At 40.5% G+C, this 11,041-nt stretch overlaps 1 pseudogene; it reads left to right on the forward strand.

Moving 5' to 3' along the window:
• The first annotated feature begins 1,044 nt into the window (after nt 1-1,044).
• Nucleotides 1,045-3,618, forward strand: LOC110286247 (small ribosomal subunit protein uS19 pseudogene; annotated as a pseudogene).
• The last annotated feature ends 7,423 nt before the right edge of the window (nt 3,619-11,041 follow it).

An 11,041-nucleotide genomic window follows, 5' to 3' on the forward strand; every position in this document is an offset into this window, starting at 1 on the left:
CAAGGACTGTTACATGCTGAACCATATATCCACTCCCTGGAAACTTATATCTGAAACCTCTCACTTTCCCACCTTCGAGCCTTTCCCACTTCTGTTTAGTCTTCTTTTAGTACATCCTCTCCATGTTTCACTTTTTCCCCCCAAGTCTTATATGGAGACTTTCTCTTACTATTCTGAAGTTTTAGTCCTATGCCCACCACCCTTTCAAACACACTTCTCAATATGTTTTATCCAGCAAACATTTCCTTTATATAATTATGTATATGTGGCATACATATTGTGTGTATGCATGCTGTTATGTGTACATGCATGCATGTGATATGAGGGGTGAATACACACGAGTGCAAGTTCAAGTAGAAGCCAAAGGTTGAGATCCAGTGTCTTCCTTAATTATGCCTATCATTTAAGGAGGGTCTCTTACTTGAACCCAGAGCCCACCAATTCAGCTAGTTTAGCAAGGCAAATTGCCCTTGGAGATCCTCTATCTCCAAATCTAATTGGCTGAGATTACAATCTGGTCGACATACCTTTCTTACATGGGTGCTAGGAATCCAATTCTGGTCCTTGCATTTTCACTAAGCCATCTCTTACTCAGCCCAATGAATAAGGTTAAGATGAGAAGAAGAACCAGGTTTACAACTTAAGTATCTGCATGAAAGAATGTACAACAAAAAGTAAAGGAAGACATGGTAGTTATCAGAGAACTTATCAAGAGGACACTAGACTAGGATTGTGCTCCTTTTAGAAAGAGACTGTGGGTGCTGCTGAATTTGAGGGGTGTTATTAGAAACTGGCCATGAATGTGAACAGGCTACATTGAAAAAGGCAAAAAGCGGACAAAATGAAATATTAAAGAGAAAATCAAGTCTGGAAATAGAGAAGAATAGTATCATAGCAGTATATGGCACATAAAAGATCAGAACAGAACTGCATTCTGCATTCTTGTATGGCTACAAGCAAAGCTAGCCTAGCTGAGTAGGTGGGGTGGGGGTGTGCTGTGATGAAACTGAACAGGAACACTTCCTTTTCCGAGTAGCAGCCAAGATGGCCAAAGTGGAGCAGAAGAAGCAGACCTTCTGCAAGTTCATGTACTGTGGCTTAGACCTTGACCAACTGCTTGACATGTCCTATGAGCAGCTGATGCAGTTAGTTGTACAGCACCCGCCAGAGACAACGCCTAAAATCGCGGCCTGCAGTGGAAGCAGCACTCACTGCTCAAGCGCTTGAGAAAGGCCAAGAAGGAGACGCCACCCATGGAGAAGCCTGAGGTGGTGAAGACGCACCTGAGGGACATGATCATCCTGCCCGAGATGGTGGGCAGCATGGTGGACATGTACAACAGCAAGACCTTCAACCAGGTGGAGATAAACCAGAGATGATCGGCCACTGCCTGGGCGAGTTCTCCATCATCTACAAACCCGTGAAGCAAGGCTGGCCCGGGATCGGTGCCACCCACTCTTCCCGATTCTGTGGACTGCGGGCAGGCCGCAACAATCCCCCTCAAGTAGCCCAGGCCAATAAAGACTCATTCTTTGGGAAAAAAGAAAGAAGGATGGAAAGGAAGGAAGGGAGGGAGGGAGGGAGGGAGGGGGGGAGAGAGAGAGAGAGAGAGAGAGAGAGAGAGAGAGAGAGAGAGAGAGAGAAAGAAAGAAAGAAAGAAAGAAAGAAAGAAAGAAAGAAAGAAAGAAAGAAAGAAAGAAAGAAAGAAAGAAAGAAAGAAAGAAAGAAAGAAAGAAAGAAAGAAAGAAAGAAAGAAAGAAAGAGAGAGAACAGGACACAGTGTGTGCCTTCAAACCATATATGGAGAACAAAATGCTGCTCCAAACATTGTGAATTACTGAGAGAATGTTCACTACCAAGAAGTACCAAGGTCAAGGAACTTCCAGGAATTTTTGGTTTTGATATGTTGCAGTATCTCAGAGAATAAAGCAAGCACAAGGTCTTTTCTATGTGTCTGCTCTGCCTTGTGTTATCAGTTTTGTCCTCAGGCTTTTCTTTCTCATGACCTCAAGGTAATTACTGCATCCTGAGCCATTACATCTATATGTAGCCACAGCCAGTGAAGAAGAGACCATAGCATCTTGTGAATGCTATTCACAGATCAGAAAAACTGTTTTAAAAAAAAAAAAAACCCTTGGCATTTTCATGGTAACTGAAAGTTGAAGGCCATGAACATACTTTTAACAACACAAAGATTAGAATGCACTTAGACAAATAAGGATTTACTGCCTTAATAGGTAATAAAGTGACTAAAACAAATCACAAAAGCAAAACTAGTGGAGCCAAAATTGGGCTTCATGTGATAAAAAAGAAGGGGTGTTGGTTACAGCACAGGCATTCATCAGTGTCCCCCACATACTATAATAGTGAAAATACTGCCACTCACTTTTTCTGTAGACAGTCTCAATAGCACAAGATAGCCTCCACTAACCAGGAACAGGGTTCTAAGCATAGCTAGTTTATGCAGTGTTTAGGATCAAACCAGGCTTGATGTTGGCTAGGCATGCACTCTACCAACTAAAATCTACATTCTCCAACCCCAAAACAGTCTTCTTTAACAACAGATTTCACTTTATTTTATTCACTTTGAATTAGCAATCTACTTCTGTGTTTGGGACATGCCCTGACCTGTGGTTAATGTTAATTGAGTTTCTGTTAGAGAAAACTCTTTGAAGTGAATAGCAATTACACATAGCTTCTTGGTTAACAGTGGAAGTCTCTGTCCATTTACCAGATTTAGTGCTGGGACTCGATCTAGCTTGAACCTGTGTAGGCCCTGTGCATATTGCCAGTCATTGTGCATTCTTATGTGCATAATTCCTGCTGTGTTTTAGAGAGAGCAGATTTCACTTTTTAAACAGAAAAGTAAAGTTGGAGATGCTCAGTGATTGACCTAGCATGCAAAAGGGTTTGTACCAATGAATGAATGAATGAATGAATGGCCTGGGCAAGTAGTTTGTAAATAAAAAAACCTGAAACATCAAAGTAAGGGATAATGTTTCTGAAGCATCTTGTTTTGGAAAAACCACAGTTGCTTTGATTTCAAGACAGTACAGATACTGGCATGCCTATAGGTTAGGGTCGCAAAACCATTACATAATTTGGGTAACTTGCTTACATTCAGCTCTAGTTTTAGGTCAACATAATTAATAGTCTTTCCACTGAAAATAACTGAGAGTGGAGAAAAGGTTTGGTTTGTAGTGTCAATTGACAGTGTCAATTGAAGAACAATGTGATCATAATTTCAGATATACTGCATTTATTGGTGCTAACTTTACATGGTAGGGGGACAGCTTTGTGACACAATAAGACACAATAATATATCTTCAGTCATACAATGCAACCATAGCAATAATATAATGAAGGGGTTCTAAGACTCATCCCACGTTCAAAAATTTGGTGAAAACACAACCTGTTTCACCTTAGGACATAGAAATTCACACTTATGGGATTAAAAGCTCGGAGGAGGTACTTGGCAAATTGGTAAAATCCTTTCACCATTCAACAGCTTTGCTAACCACAGGCACTCTGGGAAAAGTAGCTGTGTGCCTGGTTCTCATCCTGTGGCTCAGTACTGTTAGCATCAGTTATTTCTCTGAGGATTCTGAGAAAATTTAGGCCAGATTATTACTTTCTACTTCACACCTACTAAATATGAAACTCTGATGAATGTGGGGTGCAATTTGAGTGCTTAAGGAGAAAGAGCTCCTAGTGATTCTGAAACACACTATAGTCTGACTCTGGGACACTCTAGAGCAGTGCTCCTGGACTCTTACTTAGCTCTTGGTAAAGAATGTAAGGCCAGACTTGGTGGAGCATGCCTTTAATCCCAGAACTCAGGAGGCAGAGGCAGGCAGATTTCTGAGTTCGAGGCCAGCCTGGTCTACAAAGTGAGTTCCAGGACAGCCAGAGCTATACAGAGAAACCCTGTCTCAAAAACCAAAACAAAAAAACAACAAAAAAAAGAATGTAGACAGCAGTATTGTATTTAGAATCAATATGTTCCCAGGCAGTATACTGGGTATGGACAGCATCATTTTATTATATAAATGGCTTCAGTGTGTTTAACTAGAGCAGTCTTTGCAGGCATGATGTCACATGCCTGTAATCCCAGAACTCCAAAGGAAAAGGAATGAAGATTGCCAAAAGATAAAGGCTAGTTTGGCCTACACAGTGTTTCCAAAACTAGGACTTCATAGTAAGACCTTTACTTAATTAGTAATTCATTGATTGATTAATTAATTAATTAAACAATCTCAACTGTATTTACAGCATTGTTAGAGTTAGAACCCAAGGCCTTGAGCATGATAGGTAAGTGCTGTACCATATGGCTACACCCCTAGCCCCTCAACTTTATCCATTGGCCCCCAAACTCACAATCCTTCTATCCTGCCTGAGCAGCAGATTTATAGCCATATACCAACATGCTCAAACTTTATTCTTGAACCTCATATATTAAAGTAGGCAAGCCCTTCACTGCCTCCCACCCAAATAAAAAAGCCAATTGGCCTTGTACTAGGGAACCGGTCGTCACCCCCCTTCTCCCTGTTTCCCCCCTGGCATCCAAAATTGTGGAGGAATATCAACTCAGTGTTATTCTTAATAAAGTGTATTTCAAATTTGTTCAGTCAAACTTAGCCAGGGTTCCAACGCCCTACTTAAAATGCAACCAAGTAGTTACCTATTCAGCACTAATTAACATTATAAAGTCAGAGCCTACAGCTCAGGGCTATTCTGTTAGTGGTTTACTAGGATAAAAAGGACAGTCTTTGCCAGATACAGTTTACCATAAGAAAAGTTAGGGAATCCCACGGAAACAGGTTTTTTCTTTAGCCCTAAGAACTCAGGCAAAACTATTGAGCATAGATAAATTTTTTTGCCTCAGGCCAGCCCTTCCCCCCCCGCCCTTTTTTTTTAAATTTATTTTTTGTTAACAAATGGGAGGAGATGTAGTCTCCCTTCTCCCAGCCTGAAACCTGCTTTCTCAGGGGTGGAGTTTCCTGCTCATTCGTTCTGCCACGCCCACTGCTAGACCCTGTTGCTTTGCTGCTTGGAGCCACACACGTGTTCACCCTGCTACTGGACCCGGAGTTATTTGGCGGGAATCGGGTCCCCTCCCCCTTCCTTTATAACTGAATGTCGGTACTAGTAAAATTGAGCTTTGATCAGAGACTTTGCTCCGTTTCTTCTTTGGCCCCGTCTAGTTTCCTCTCTTTTCAGCTCGGAGCTGCCATCTCAGTTGAACCGTTCACGTTGCGGGCTGCTGGATGGCCCCCAACAATTACTCCAAAGAAAGACACAACAAAAATGCAAGGAAGTACAAGGCAGGCATGTAGCTAGCTCAGTCGCACAATACTTGCCTAGCAAGGGGTCATAGCCCCAGTACCTCAAACTAAAATGTACAATGCTAATCTATACTGTATGAGAAAATATTGCAAAACCTATATCTAAAGAGATATCTGTGAGAAAGACATAGTTGCATATATCCTTATCACAGCACTGGGGAGGCAGAGGCAGTCAGATCTATGTGAATTGGAGGCCAGTCTAGTCCTCAAAGCAAGTTCTAGTCCAGCCAAGGTTACACAGAGAAGGACCTGTCTCAAAACGCCAAAAATAAAATTGTATTTATAAATTGTAAGAAAAATTCACAGATCAATTTTAAAAAATAAAACTAACCCAATTTTAAAAAAAGATATTGTGGCATATACTTTCAATACCTGGGCTTAAAGACTGAAGCAAAAATGTTGATAATTCAAGATAAGCCTGGTCTGCATCATGTGATCCCATCTCAAAAAATAACAATGACAAAATAAAACTAAATACAGTGTCTCAGAGAACGTCCAACACCCAGAATGACCATTTATGTGAACTATGCACTTGGATCAATAATGACAGGTCAATATTGTCTCCTTAATCATAACAAATAGATAGCATTAAGACATGTCCTTAATGAAAGAGAAATTCTGCATTGTATGGTATATGCATGAGAACACTACCTGACATGTCTGCTTCATGTGCACTAACGTAGCTATAATTTAAAGAGAGAATAACAGATGTTAATGAGGAAGTGAAGAAACTGAATGTAGGCATACATTCTTTGCAACCTACTTGGATTCAACCTATCCTCTAGCCCACCATCCAACAGAGGTAGTGGAAGTTATTAGTGCTTCTAAAACCAGGACTCCAGAGTAAGACCTTTAATTAATTACCAATTCATTCATTATTGATTAATTAACTAACTAATTAATTTAAAAAAAAACAGTCTCGACTGTATTTACAGCATTGCTAGAGATAGAGCCCAAAAAGTTATTAGTATATGTTCAGCAGTAGATCTTTAGGAGTGAGTTCGTACTCCCTGAGCAGCAGTTCAGTCCCGTAGAAAACACCGAATAAGACTTAGCAGCTGCAGACTAGTCCTCTAGGGAGGCAGACACCAGGCACAAACCAGCATCTACAGGACTGGTCCTTTCAGCAAACAGATACTAGGCTGTACTTCAATCCTGAAGAAACCGTCAGGCTCCTGAGGCACGGCCATAGAAGTTGCAACTGTCACAGGAAATTCACAAGCAGTTCTTGGGCAAGTTTAATGTAAGAGTTACCACAAGTTGACCTCATCAAAGCTATGTAAGTTGAATCAATACATGCATATCTTTAGGGAAGAATAGTAAGGTGGAGCAAACCACAACAATGCTCAGTGCTCGTCTGCCACTGTCTGTGGGGTCATATTTATACTCCTTTATCCTGGCTTCTTTCATGGTTCTACTATATCAAAACATCCTTTCACCTGTGTCTGCTTCAGGAAAACAGTCTTTAACATGTTTGCTTTAGAAAGACATCCTTTCACCTCTGTGCCCCAGCAAACATAACTAACATTCCAAAGAACTAGAAGTTTCCACTTCAACTGAATCATTCAAATTTTGCTGATAGAAATGATAAGGGTTCAGCTGCTTTGAAACTCAGTTTTGGGGCAGGGAGATAGTTCAGTGAGTAGTGCTTCTTGTGCAAGAATAAGGACCTGACTTCAATCCCCATTACACATGTTAAGCACTGAGTATGGGAGCAAGTGAATTAAAATCACAGAGACTCAGAAATATGTGCATATGTGCTTATAAGAGCATACTCATGATAGTTAAATGTCTACTCTCCACTGATGAATTCATAAACTACAGGATGAGGTTTAGTTATGAAAAGGAATGGGATAGCTGTATACTCTATTACATGGAATGACCTTTGAAACATGCTAAATGAAAGTAGCCAATTTTAAAAGACCAAGTGTGGTAGGCATCCAGTTGTACTCAATAGATATATCCACAGATACAGAAGGCTCATAGTGCTTGGGAGGAATTGAGGGGAAAGAGAAGAGGTAGAGTGTCTGGTAATGGAAGTAAAGTGGATTTGCTCAGGCCAGGTGAAGAAAATCGCTGCAAAATGAAACAGCGCTGCTAACAGTTTGCATGTACAAAAGACCATTGAATTAAAAGCAAATTTTAAATTGAGCCTAGTGGCACAGACCTACAATCTCAACACTTGGGGGATTATAGCAATAGGATGAAGAAATGAAGGACAATCTTGGCTTTATAGGAAACTTGAGGCCAGTCTGGGCTACAGGAGACCCTATCTGAAAACAAAATAAAACAAAGCAGAACAAAAAGATGAATTTTATTACATGTAGATTAGAGATCAAAATGGTGAGAAAATGCATTACTAGGGAGTTGTCCTGGAGTTCGAGCTGTTTTATTTATCAGTTTGTGAAGCAATGCATAGATAGAATTGCATTTTTTAAAGTGAACCCTCACAAATTCTATGCATTGCTTAATATTCTGTTGAGAACTGGCATGTGATGCTTCCATTCCCATGAGTAAATATTTATCTCTTTCGTTATTTCAGCTATGTATCTTGAGGAGGAAATGAATAAAAGGACATATTAATAAATAAACACCAACCAGTATATATTTTTATACAATAAAACGGAACCTGACTCTTCACTGGAACATTTTAAATTAGGCCAGTCAACATTAGAACATGGACCCCACCCCTTGCTGAGGAATCATGGAGAGTTGATGGCTTCTGGAGAGGAAGAGTTATTTTTCTCTAAATATGTAATCACTACTAGGTCAACCACAATCAACTGACTGGCCTCACACCTAGGAATATGTGGGCAATACAAATTGGACTTAATCAAAAAGAAAAAATAAAGAGATGCTATGAAGTTAGGAGAGTAGGGTATGGGGGGAGGGGCTTGGTCAAAGTTGGGAATTGGGCATGAATATGATCAAAATATATAAAAGATATAAAATTCTCAGAGAATTACTCAAATGTTACGTTTTTAAAAAAACATCACAAGCCATTTTTCTAGATTACTCAAGAGTCTGTAACAACCTGGTCATCCTATTAGCTTACTTTTGTTCAGCAACTTGCCTGTCCAACATCTATCTAATCTCTAAATCTTTTGCTGTTATAGGTTATACCAACTATCTACCTCTCATGTAGCAGTTGTCTATTGAGTTGATCCACCAACTGAGTTCCAGGCAGAAGGACATGACTGTCAGTGCGACGATCTTCTATTGTAGGGATCTTACTTAGGATATTATCTCTCTGAAGAGACACTATGACCAATTCTTATAAAGGAAACATTTCATTCCAACTGGATTACAGGTCAGAGATTTAGTACATTATCATCATAGCAGGAAGCATGGTGGCATGCAGGCAGATATGGTGCTCAGAAGGAGCTGAAAATTCTACATCTGGATCCACAGATGAGACTGTCATACTGGGTCTGTCAAAAGCATCTGAGAGAGACTTGAAGGCCCACCCACCTGTATTTTATCCAACAAGACCACACCTAGTCAAACAAACCCACACCTTCTAATTGTGCCACTGCCTAAAGGCCTGTGGAGGCTATTTTCACTTAAACCACTACAATAGGCTAGCGAAAATTTGAATTCTAATTCTGTGTTTAAATGGCTTGGAAGATCCCACTTTCTTCTGAGAACACCTTCTAAGACTGCCACAACAACTAGTAGTTCCTGGAGGCATTATGAAAAAAAACTTGCTTGTCCTTAGAGTCAAAAAACAAAACTCAGTGAAATTGAAACTTAAGGGTTCTTTGGAAAGTTGGTTAGATGGTGTTTTGTTGGGGCAAACACATAAAGGAACATCTCATTAAAGTAGACACCGGTGAAAGGTTAAGGCAGACTTGTGAAGGAACATTTTGCTGAAGCAGATACAGGAAAGAGGATGTTCTGCTAAAGTAAGCACATGAAAGGACTCATGATGAAGGATTCCTGCTAACAACTTGTATGTATTGGTGTGCCTTACATTTTGTAGGTGAGCTGCATTTGTCAGGACTCCATAGAAACTAAAGTACCAAAAAACTTCTGGTTACCACTGCAGTTGCTTGCCACCTCCATGGACTGTGGCTCATGGGATACACATACTGAGGCAAGAGCCATGCTAAGACAAAACATGTGCTGAAGCAAGACCCGTGCTGAGGCAAGGCATGTGAAGGACCAGTGATATTTGGAGGGTATAAATAGGACTCCACAGAGTGACAGAGACAGAGATTGTCTTGCTGGTACAGCTAGCTGTGCAATGCTTGTGGGTCTCGAGTCTTCACTGATATTTGCTTCCCTGAGAGAGGCACAGACAAGAATTTCTCCTGGCATCCCTCTGTGTCCCTCCTGCTGACTTGAGCCAAGTCTGAGGCTTGGCTGTCTCTGCTTGGTCACATCACCACTGTGGCTAACCCGACTCTACCAGTCTGGACTGCTGGTGTATCCATGACATGTTTGCAAATAGATCAAGCTGCAGCTGCCTCCTAACCTTCAAAATGAACTGCCTGATTTCCGGACAACACAAGTGGGAGTTGCTCCAAAGAACCTTTCTACACAGGTCCACCTGTCCTGTATCCTTTCTTTTCTACTACCTCTGGTGGGTGGTGTGCTACAAGGGAGATTAAAGCATGTAAGAACCATCATTAAAAATAAGGTTTGAAAAACTTAAAGTTACAACTAAGAGCTAACTCAAAAATTCCACCAACATCTTTGTTTCTGGTTAAGCCTGGCAGATGGAGGCTGGGGCTGCAGCTTGCATGAGGGTGGGGGTAGAGTGTTTGCCTGGTATGTGCTAGACTCTGGCGTAGCAGCAGTAGTTGCTCTGTAACCTAGCAAAGTTCTGTTCTTGTTATTTTATGGATGCTGATTATGAAATTTTATTGCTGGATCTGCTCAGCCTTAAACAGCTCTGCTCAACTCTGGATATAGCATGTGGAGCGGTAACCAACATTTATTCTGTTTCCTCCTTCTTTGTATTTAATGGATTCCAGGAGGCCTGATCTCTTGCCAGTGTTTTCTTTGTGATTTCATCCAGTGGCTGTCAGGCAGACACAGAGTTCATTTCTTAGACTCTCTGATTCTCATTCTCCCCCTCCCTTTCTCTGTCTTCCAAAGATTTATTAATATCATGAACTTAGAAAATTATACACTGTGTAATTTTTCTTAAAATAAACTTGGTTTTCTGAGATAAGATCTTCACTATTTGAATTCATTGTTGGGATAAATTTTAGGCAAAGTAAGCAGCAACTTATAAACATTCACCCTCCTTTACATTTTTCTTTCATTCCTTCTGGAAACTTCCTGTTAGTCACAGCAGTTCTGGGTTGTTTTTAGCTTAAGCTTTTCCAGCCAGTGTCCAGTTCTATTATTTAAAGTAAGTAAGATCATCTTTGATATCTGACCCTAAGTGAACTCAAAGGTTGTGTACAGTTACTGCTCTTTGTTCAAAGGGCTTTGTGTTTCCAGAAACTCACAGACTTCTACCAATTTTAGCACAGGGTACATTTCTACAATGTGTTCACCCTTTGATCATCCTCCTGTGTATGCTTGACAAACACAGAAGTAATATTGGTATCCCTGTGGACATTTCCCCCTTAAATTAACTGTAGGAGTTCTTCCCCTTTAAAGGAATCTGATTTCTTATTTGATGAATTCTAGTGTGTTTGGCCCATTTGTGTAATAATAAATCAGAAATAGGAAGCCTGATT

The sequence above is a fragment of the Mus caroli genome, unplaced genomic scaffold (genome assembly GCF_978045245.1).
Source record: "Mus caroli unplaced genomic scaffold, Mus_caroli_1 scaffold_5, whole genome shotgun sequence".
In the NCBI taxonomy this organism is placed as follows: domain Eukaryota; kingdom Metazoa; phylum Chordata; class Mammalia; order Rodentia; family Muridae; genus Mus; species Mus caroli.